At 40.8% G+C, this 10,857-nt stretch overlaps 1 long non-coding RNA gene across 1 annotated transcript; it reads left to right on the forward strand.

The window, feature by feature from the left end:
• Positions 1 to 1,646: 1,646 nt before the first annotated feature.
• On the forward strand, positions 1,647 to 10,603 carry LOC140539841 (uncharacterized). Its single transcript, XR_011977848.1, has 6 exons — positions 1,647 to 1,867; positions 1,982 to 2,011; positions 7,246 to 7,340; positions 7,924 to 8,001; positions 9,028 to 9,084; positions 9,744 to 10,603. It is a non-coding gene; the product is annotated as an uncharacterized lncRNA (long non-coding RNA).
• Positions 10,604 to 10,857: the final 254 nt, after the last annotated feature.

Raw genomic sequence — 10,857 nt, forward strand, 5'->3', positions numbered from 1 at the left:
GTTACTTGTAGGTTTACTTTACGGAAGATCACTTGTAGGGCTACTTTATGGAAGGTCACTTGTAGGGCTACTTTATGGTAGGTTACTTGTAGGTTTACTTTACGGAAGATCACTTGTAGGGCTACTTTACAGAAGGTCACTTGTAGGGCTACTTTACGGTAGGTTACTTGTAGGGTTACTTTATGGAAGGTCAATTGTAGGGCTTGTTTACATAAGGTCACATGTAGGGTTTCCTTACGGAAGGTCACTTGTAGGGTTACTTTACGATAGGTTACTTGTAGGTTTACTTTACGGAAGATCACTTGTAGGGCTACTGTATGGAAGGTCACTTGTAGGGTACTTTACGGTAGGTTACTTGTAGGGTTACTTTACGGAAGGTCAATTGTAGGGCTTGTTTACATAAGGTCACATGTAGGGTTTCCTTACGGAAGGTCACTTGTAGGGTTACTTTATGGTAGGTCGCTTGTAGGGTTACTTTACGGAAAGTCACTTGTAGGGCTACTTAACAGAAGTTTACTTGTAGGGTTACATTATAGAAGTTTACTTGTAGGGTTACTTTATGGAAGGACACTAATAGGGTTACTGTTTCAGGTGCTACTTGTAGAGTTGCTTTAGGGAATATTATTTTATGAAGGACACTTTTAGGGTGGATTTGTGGCAGGGTTACTTATGGGGTTAAACTGGTGGAGTTTCTTAAAGATGACCCCTTAATAAAGGGTTACTTTACAGGGTATTTCTTTATGAAAGGTTACTTATATGGTTACAGTTTGGGGAGCTACCTGTAGAATTGCTTTGTGAAGGATTACTTTATCAAGAGTTATTTATAGGGTACTGAAAGAAGGATTACTTGTAGAGTTACAGAATATACAGTTACAGTTACAGCGTAGAGGGTTACTTGTAGGTCTACTGCATGTAGGGTAGCTGTTACTGTTACTGTTAGGGTACCTTTATAGAAGGTTATTTATAGGGTTACTTGTAGGGGGGGTTGCAATTAGAGTACCTTTATGGAAGGTTATTTTTTGGGGTTGCTTCATGAGAGCTTACTTGTAGGGCAACTTGTAGGGGGATTACTTAAAGGGTACCATTATAGAAGGGTTACTTGTAGGGTTACGTATCACATACACCCATGGTGCTTACTTAGAGGTTTACTTTATAAGGTTGTTTTGTGAAGTACTTATAGGGCATGAAGTGGTACCCAAGTAAGGTTGGTTTGTGGAAGGTTACAGTACAGTTTGCTGCATTTGTCCTCCTGTGTCCTGCCCAAGATGACTCTTCTTCTTTCAGAAGCAACTGCTTGAGGACAAAAGACAGAGAATGAGGAGAGTGGAGGAGGTGGAGAGATAATGGATGGTGCACGATCTGGTTGGCAGGCTGATGCTGATGGCTGCCTGTGGCACTTTTCCTGTCTGATAATGCATACAAGCACAGACAGATATACACACATACACACACAAAAGGAATGAAGATACACACACACACACACACACATTCATCTACATCCTCTCTCGTGCGCTCTCTCGCTCTCTCAGTACAATTAGTCACAAAGCAGGGCACTTTTTTGTCCCCAAGAGGAGTGGGGAAAAAAAAGTCATTTCCAGGAGAATCTCTCTGCTCTACATATTTATGGAACCCTGAACAGACAGTGAAGAGGAGGTAATGCGTAATCAAATGCAGAGTAAGAATCAACCCTCACAGCTTCAGACGTGCCTGCAGTCCTCCAGCTGACGGAGGGTGGGAGCGAGGGAGAGTGAGAGAAAGGTGGGGGCAAGAAGGGAGAAAGGGAGCGAGGGAAAGAACAAACCGATTAGCACAGAAGAGTTAGAGAGAGAGAGAGAAAGAGAGAGAGGAAGGAAGGAGTATCCTTGAGGTGAGGCTTCTTTTTGCATGATTTAGTTGAACTCACAGTTTCAACTCACTTTTAAATGCTGTTCTAGACTCAGAGCACTGTGCTTTCTCCATCTCTGCTTGTCACAAGCTGCAGGTGACACTGAAACAGCACAGTCTCAGCAAGGTAAGAGTTCATTTTAAAGCTTCATGTATGTTGGCAGGTTCATGCTACATTGGCATTGTCGCTACCGCCAGCAGGAAACAATTTAGTGCCTATGAGTGTTTTTTGTCAGCTCTGCTTGCTTCGCTTTGAATTTGGTGATAATTGCTTCTCTGTACTTGCTGTGCTGAATGTGGCTCTAATGAGACAGTGAAAGATGAACAGATTTCCACATTGTTGCTCGCTGTTATTGTGGGCTTTCTCTTCCTGAAGAGGCAGTCAACTAATGAGAGCCTTCTTCATGTGCTGAAATGCTCCCATCACTACCATGCTACTACTCTTCTGGTCACACCTCTTTGAGCCTGTCTGTCTTGGTAGTCATTGCACTTTACTCAGAGGGTCAGAACTAAATAGTGTTTGGAAATGATCTTGCTCTCCTGTGTTGTGGAAGTGTTGGACTGAGTGGTTGTGTTGTAGATGGATTTGACATTTAACAGGATGCTGGGAGTAGCAGTTCTGGGTTCACAGTGACTTGGGCTGGAGTGCAGGCTACATTGTAAAAGCACAGTCGAAGAGGCTTTAGAATGGCCATTATTTATCATGGGATCAGCTCAGTCAACTGATTTTTTTGATTAGTATCCAGAACATCACTGAATCCAAGGATCAATTGGATCATATAACTTAACATAATAAAGACAAAAATTGTCCCCTGTGCTTGGACCTTGGACTTTGGATGCCTACTGACACCGAAGTCAGTTCAGGTATCCGAACTAGAAACTGAACTATTTCGCTAGATCTGAACAGACACAGAATGGAAACTGTCAACTAGTTGGTTCTTGGCTAGCCCATGTTTTGAATGGTCCTTAAAGAACTGTGTGAATGTAAAGAACCTTTTAAAAGTTCAATGAATCTTTACATAATGGTTATATACACACACCAATCAAAGGGAATTTATGTGGAGGTTTCCTCAAACTTCACGCTGATTCATCTCATATACAAAAATAGTTCTCTAAAGAACTGGGAACCAAACATGGTTCTTTTATGGCATCATGAAAAGAGCTCGTCCTTTTTGGCATACAGTTGAAAGTGCTGGTTCTTACCGCAACCTTAAACCCATGCAATCTCACTCACTTCATTATCCAACACTGTCAGATTAAATTGTAACTTTTAGAGATGTTCACTATTAAAAAAAGGTAACAAAGGTGGTTCTGAGGAGTGATATATAAAATATATAAAATATGTATTTATTTTTTAAAGATATATCAAAAATATGGTTCCTAAATAGCCATATTTGTAGAGATGTGTGAATATAAAGATAAACCTCCTAAAGGTTTATAGGTCAATTTCAAGGTTTTTTACAAACATGGTTGCTTATTAAAAAATAGTGGTTCTCCTATGGCTTCACTCAAAGTATCCTCTGTTGCACATTTATTATTAGGAGTCTGGAGTACAACTGCCTTGTATATTTTAGTGTGTCCCCATCCCCCAACACACCTGATGCAGTTAGTTGGTAATTAAAAATTAATTCCTGAATAATCCCTTCCTGAGTAAGTATGTGTGCAAGAGCAGAGCATCACAAAAATATGCAGGACAGGGGGTCTTCCAGGACCAGGATTGAAAAATCCTGCCATAAAATAACCACTTCTGATTTTCTAAAGTACAAGTAAAAAGATGCTTGTCTAAAGAACCAATTTTGTACATTGTTTTAAAGGGTTAACATATAATAACTATGTGGAGGTTCTATATTAATTGAAAGTTTTTCCTAGAACCGTCAGTTCCAGCTAAAACAATTTTTAAGAAATGACCCACCATTGCGTGCAGTACCTCTCAATGCAAACAAAGAGGAAAGTATTGGGCTTTTCCACATTCCACAATAACAAGTATTCAGTATTGAAGTATTGGGAGATAAGCTAAAAGGCTCTCAAAAATGTGATCCTTTGGTGAACTGAGTTGGACGACTGGTTCAGTACATGCTTGACTTGGCCTTAGCCTCTTTAAGAGGTCAGTTGGGCAAAATGACTTTTCAGTGTATTTTATGAAGCATGATCAACTGAAAAAAAAATGCATAACTTCATACCAAAGTTGATGGTTGTTTAATAGAAACTATCTGGCAAACAGAAATCCTGCTCAGTGGTACATCTTCTGCATGTGCTCCTTCTGCATCTTCCAGAGGGAGCATTGCTCTAGACCACAGAGGTCAATTCAATGGGCAACCTTCTAACAAAGCCAACGCAATCCATGGAGCTACAGTACCTGCAGCCCGCAAACCTTCTAATGCTCTCCAAGAGGCCAGTGAACCTCTTTCCCAGAGCTTCCACAGGTCTCCTCTAATTCTCTCTCTATGTCCAATGTAGTAGTCAGTCAGGCACTAAAAAAAAAGGTGTATGAAGACAGGGTCGGTGTCTTCTAAATGCACCCTGGAGGGACAGTGCCTGACACTTGTGTTCCTTCATCTGTCAGACTCCTGGTGCCTGCTTGTTGCCATGGTGATACCGTCTGGTGATGCAAGCTGTTTCAGAGACTCGTCATTGGCGCCATTCCTGGCTCGGCTTTTGAATCGGCTGGCGACCTGACATATTTGTGTTTGGAATAACTGCTGAATGGCTTTGTTGGCACTTGCAATGCAACACATAGAGCAAGCTAATAGATGTAGACTCACCCGCTCTCACTCTCTCTCTCTCTCTCTCTCTCTCTCTCTCTCTCTCTCTCGCTCACACATGCAGCTTGTTTTGTGCTGTATGAAGAGGTAATGGGTAGATGAGTCACTGTCCATCCGCTTTTAGATAGTGACGTGCATTTGAACCTTTTGCTTTTTGCATTATTCACCTCCACACGCAGCATTTAACTGCCCATTGTGAAGTGCCAGTGAAATGTAATACTGTGCATAAGCATTACCACTAGCACGTTGGAACACCTTCTTCTGCTTATAAATAGTTGGGATGGGCCAGACTGCATGTTTAATACCTGCTCAAATGCGATTTCTAATAATGGCTGGAAGTCGTTTCTCTCACAATAAACCCAAAGTCAACAAAATGCCAAAAAAGCCCAGCTATATTAAAACCGCCTTGGGTCACAAAGCGCTGTATTCTGCTGAAATACTGCTTTATGTAACATTAATGAGCTTTCTGTACCCACCACACACAGTCAAAGCTCTTGAATTACAATTCACTTTAAAGTGCTTAAGCAGTGCAACTGCTGCTGAGCTATCAAGAAAATAGCCTTGAGAGTGGTGCCGATGACTCACTTCTGAATGGAACGGTTGAACACTGAGTGCCAGAAAGTGTACCGAAAGACTACGTGCAGCCCCAACCTGCAGTGCTCACGCAAGGTGTTGTCACAGTGAATAGGGGTTTGTGAACCTTTTCAATAGGCAGCGTGAACGGCCTGAGTCATAGGAAGCAAAGCAAAGTCAGAAGTGGTTTATTCCCAAAAAACAGGCAGTCTGGATTATCACCCAAAAGACTAAAATCCATTCACAGCTCATTAGAATCAGACGCAATGTCACAGTTGTTCTCAGCTGTTTATATCTGATTACAATAATAGGATTTTTTGGCAACTTCCCACAGGATCTAATTTCCTCTGCTCTCAATTTATTCCAAGCTACAGATGAGCATGGTTATTGGAATATATGCACGGTACTGTGCAAAAGGTAGAGATACCTGTATCCATCCTTGCCAGCAAGTCTTTATTTGCTCAGCAAAACACCAATATTAGAATTAATACAAATAACATTCATACAAAAAGTAGTTAATTTACATCACTGTGGTCTTTAAAACATCTCTATCATTAAAAATCTACTATCATTTATTGTGATCATCCAGCATCTGGTTTGGTATCGAATTAGTCCTTTATTATGCTAAATTCAGGTGAATTAGTGATGAAACTGACCAAATCCATATAACGGAAATCTGAAACCAAACAACTAGCTCACGAAAAGAAGAAATTCATGTTACGTTTGACTGTATTGATGTTTACCTGCATTTTCTCTAATGTAACCTGCAGTTTTTGTAAGCAAAAACATTCTTATTGCACAGTACTGTAGATATAAGGTAAAAGGCACCTAAGCACGTTTGTAAAACCACTTATCTTGGCAATATGTGTGTTTTTGGTTATAAAAACCCATTAAGTCATTAGAATAGATGCAAATCTATTTCAAATCTATATGCTGTATATACAATCTATACACTGCAAACTGTAAAAAAGTAACGAGAATTTCAACTAAAAAAAAAAAGGAATCGATAAGTTGGGAGCTTGTTTGAAGAACAAAGTTTGGTTCAGGATTTCTCCTAGACATTGGTTCCAGATTTCAGCCCCAGCCATTGCATGGCTTTGTTAAACTGACCAGCCTTATTTAAGTATTTAATTAGGCCATAAAAGACTAAACATGGATACATTTTTATCTAAACAAGGATCTTATTAGGGGCATCACTAGGTATGCTGTTGAGGTTTTGTGGCTCAGCAGGAGGGTAAATGGTAGATGCAGGTGCATGGTGGTCAAGCTGGTCCAATTTCCGTTCTAGATCAGCATCAGACCAGACAAGAGGGCAGTTCAAATCACAAGATCAAGCATTTGTCAAATAACAAAAAGCTAAAATGATTATTCCTAGTTTAAACAGTCTGTCCAAACTTCACAACTTCACAAATCTGTGTCATGGCCTTCTCACCATGACTGAGGCCTTAGGTAGCTCTCAAGCTTGGTCCTGGAGCAACCCCTCCAGCTGTAACACACCGACCTTCATGTAGAATGAGTGTAGAATAAGAGGAAAAACACTAAAATATGCAAGGTAGGGGCGCTGCAGGACCAGGAAGCAATTTTCATTTATTGATGGTTAGTAATTTTGCCTCATTATGGTTCCCAGAGTTGCTACGCTTGGTCTTGCAAACTGCAGTATGGGTTCAATCAGGGCACACTTTTTCCTCTCGGCCAAGCCTCGCAGGTCACGTGGCAATTGTAGACATGCACTTAACTCACCTTTTATCGGGATACATGCCAGGAGCAGTTTGTTTGCTTGGTGACAAACATTGTAGCAGGGCCAGGCACTGTGGCATGTGAACGAGACTGAACAATCACTCTTTGAAGACCTCCACTAAACCAGGCTGACAGGAATCTCTGTGAGCCAATTACTCTTCCAGCTCCACACAAGCAGCATCCTCTCAGCGCTGGAGGCACACCGTCCACCGCTCATCTCTCTGCTTCAAAGATGACTGGTTAAATCCCCAGTGCATGTGTTTCTCCCTTTGTTCTTTCTCCCGCACAGTGAACTGCTTGCTGGCATATCACAGGTTGCGGAGCCTCAGCTGATTGATCTGCTCTTGGGAGAAGACCACAGCCATGGAACAAGCAGAGAATAAAGTGAGTGGATTTCTGGGGATACATTAAAACAAGTGAGGGACAGGTTCGAGATGAAGAGGAGTTGGGATGAGTTAAAGCAGATGAGAAAGGGATAAGTTGAAGATGAAGAGGAGTTTCTTGGGTTTCTGGGCATGAGTTGAAGATGAGTTCCTTGGGTTTCCGGGGATGGGTTAAAGCAGATCTGTAAGGGATAAGTTGAAGATGAAGGTAAGTGCTTTAGGGTTCTGGCGGGTGGGTTGTATATGAGTTGGGAAGAGTTTCTGGGGATGAGTTAAAGCAGGTGAGTGAGGGATGAGTTGAAGATTGAGGTCCTTGGGTTTCTGGGGATGGGTTAAAGCTGATGAGTGAAGCATGAGTTAAAGAGGATGATGAGTTCCTTGGGTTTCTGGGGATGAGTTGAAGATCAGTTCCTTGGGTTTCTGGAGAGAGGAGTTAAAGCAGATGAGCGAGAGATGAGTTGAAGATGATGAGTTCCTTGGGTTTCTGGGGATGGGTCAAAGCAGATACTTGGCTCCAGCTGAACCAGAGTATGTTAAAATTGAGGTGTAGGCAAAGTTGTTTTTTTGTTTTGTTTTTTCTGCAGGTGTCAGCCACCTCCCCACAAAAGCAGACGGTCAAAAGCAGGTCCAAGTCCACAGATGAGGTGCAGCAAGCCAAGAAGGTAATGATGGACACCTCATATGGATGCTATACTGTAGACGCATTGATTATACCCTAATTCCGAACACATAACTGGATTGGTGCTCGTTGTTTGAAAGCACTAGTGTTTAAACAGTACAGCTGCACTAGTTATCATCATTAATACAATGCCTACTCTTCACAGTTCTGTCACTGTTACACCTGCTCTTACTGCAGGGATTTCCAACAGTGGTTCTGTAACACTCCCTCCCCTGCACATTTTCGTTGTCACACTCTAACTCAGGAAGGGCTTGTAAATGAGGTGATTAGATTAATTAGATGTGTTGGAGTGGACAACACTGAAATATGCAGGACATTAGGTACTCCAGGACCTGGGCTGAATTAATCTAATAAGACATCAAGTAGTAGTGTGGTGTCACAAGATTTCTCTCAAGATATATGTTTAGCCATTGTCACTCCCTCTGAAAGACCAATTTATGTGACTCTCCAGCACCACCTAGTGACACAATGTCAAACCTCCCCATCGGTCTCAGTTTGAGAGCGAGGAATGACCAGCAATTTGACATGTAAGGTTGGCAATTACAGTTAGCATAAATAGAAGTTCATCGCACCCCCAAAACAAACATATACAAGAAAGACCACCATAATGTGGTGAGAGATTGTGGTTAGATTCAACTCTCTGAATAAGGCATCTCTGGGGCAATCCCAAGCACCAGAACCTCACGTAAGGCAACGTAGGCAGCAACACTGATTAGTCATTGTTAGAAAACTAGCAAGCTACTTTCCACAGTTCGGGGAAGATCTACACTGATTCCACTGCAATACTATATGAATCATATAATACTGAAAACAACAACAACAACAACATTTTTGTAGGACACCTGCCTAAACAAGTGTGGTGATTACTGCTTGTTAACTTGTGTGTGTGTGTGTGTGTGTGTGTGTGTGTGTGTGTGTGTGTGTGTGTGTGTGAGAGAGAGATCATGCTTTTGAAGTGTCTTTAATACTATCTCCATTTTTCTAATGAATCATTTATCTCTTGCCTCAGGCCTTTCACACACCACAAAAGTCTCTTCCAGCTAAGCCAGAAACAGAGAGGCTGGAGGTAAGATACACGTCAATCAACACACATTAGTGTATAGATTTGCAGCACCTCAGAGAGGGAAGGGTTTATTTTGTGCACCTTTAAAACAAGACAAGCAATTATCCATGCAATTAGCTTGAAAGAAACCAACACATTCCCATCCCAAAGTCTGGTCCGAACCCTTTCTCTCAGTCTGCGGACATGGTCATTACGAGCAAACCAAAACCACAAATATGCATAGACACACACTCCTGAACCCCTTCCTAGACTGAGCGCTGCAACATCAACAACTGCACCTCTCGCACAGCTACATTTTCACATGCTCCCTTTTCATTTTTGGAGAGCTGGACAAGGGACTGAAGAACATTACGCTGTACACATGCATTTCTTGACGAGCTACAACCAGTACTAAAAGATAAAGAAGCTGGTGGAGTGACATGGTAGAGTGAGATTACAGGATGCATGTTTCACCAAAGCTACAAAGTGCAGTTAGCAGTGTGCCAAGCCCTAGTAGCAATGACTACTTACAAGTCAATGGAGCATCACAAATTGGGTTATTAAATGGGTTATTTTTAGGTAAAAATAATAATAATAATTTAGGTTCTGTGCCCTGTATGTGTATGTGTGTTGCTAGCCTTTCTTGCGTTGGTTTTGCCGCTAATGATGTGTCTGTGTTGCAGGAGACCGTGGAGCTTAGCGCTTCATCAGAGGAGCTGAAATGATGGCAGTGCTCACACTGGGGTGACAGGGATATAGATAGATGGGGAAAATATGTCTTGTTTATATCATTGTAACTAACAGCAATGACATTCCAATGTATTATTCATTAGTCAGGCTAAAGAACAGAGCAAATCAAAATTCAGCTGCGTGACAGTGGATACAGGCTTTAAGGGCCTTTTCCTCTCCCAGATAAAAAGCCTAGTACTGGCCTAAAAAGATCTGTTAATAAACAACTATTTATTCATGTATAAGTTTAGCCCCTCCCCCAATTATATTAATGGCTGTATAGATGGATGCAGTATTTATTTATTTATTTTATTTAAAGAAAACAAAAAAAAGTAATACACTAGACTAGACTGGAAGAGTCATTTTCCATTTAGTCTCAAATCGGCAAAATGTGCAGAAATATATATGTATAAAACTTTGAATATATATATATATATATATATATATATATATATATATATAATCACTGTCACACAAAAACCTTGTATGTACAAAATGTCAACTGTCAACAGGAGAAGGAAAAAAAACCTTCTTTACTTTCATTGGAAGTCCAAGTGTACAAATATTTAATTTCAAGTAATTTGGGGGCATTTCTATTGGGCCAATCATCACAGAATTTTAACACAACTGTCAGATGTTTTTAAATGAATTAAAATATTCATTTTTTTCAGGTTTTTGCGTGACTGTAACAATATGGAAGTGACCAATATAAAAAGATATTGCTGGATGTGTCCATCAAGTATGTGTCTGTAATGCTAATGAACAGCGTACTGGATCTGTGTTTGTAATGAGTTGTAAAACAATACTCCAAGAACTATTGGATGTTTGTCTTTTCTTGTGCATTTCTGAACACACACACACACACGGTTTGATTATTAAATAATGGAACAATGTAAGTGTTTAAAAAGACTGAAGATGATTTAAAAATGATTATTTATTAATTATAAAGATCAGACAGTAACGGTCCTCTTGGTAGTGGAAGTTCTGTCAGAGGCAACGGAGAAGCAGCAGAGCTGACTCTTAGATCATAAACCCTGAGCTACAAGAGGAAGCTGATCTGACAATGTC

The sequence above is a fragment of the Salminus brasiliensis genome, chromosome 18 (genome assembly GCF_030463535.1).
Source record: "Salminus brasiliensis chromosome 18, fSalBra1.hap2, whole genome shotgun sequence".
NCBI lineage: Eukaryota > Metazoa > Chordata > Actinopteri > Characiformes > Bryconidae > Salminus > Salminus brasiliensis.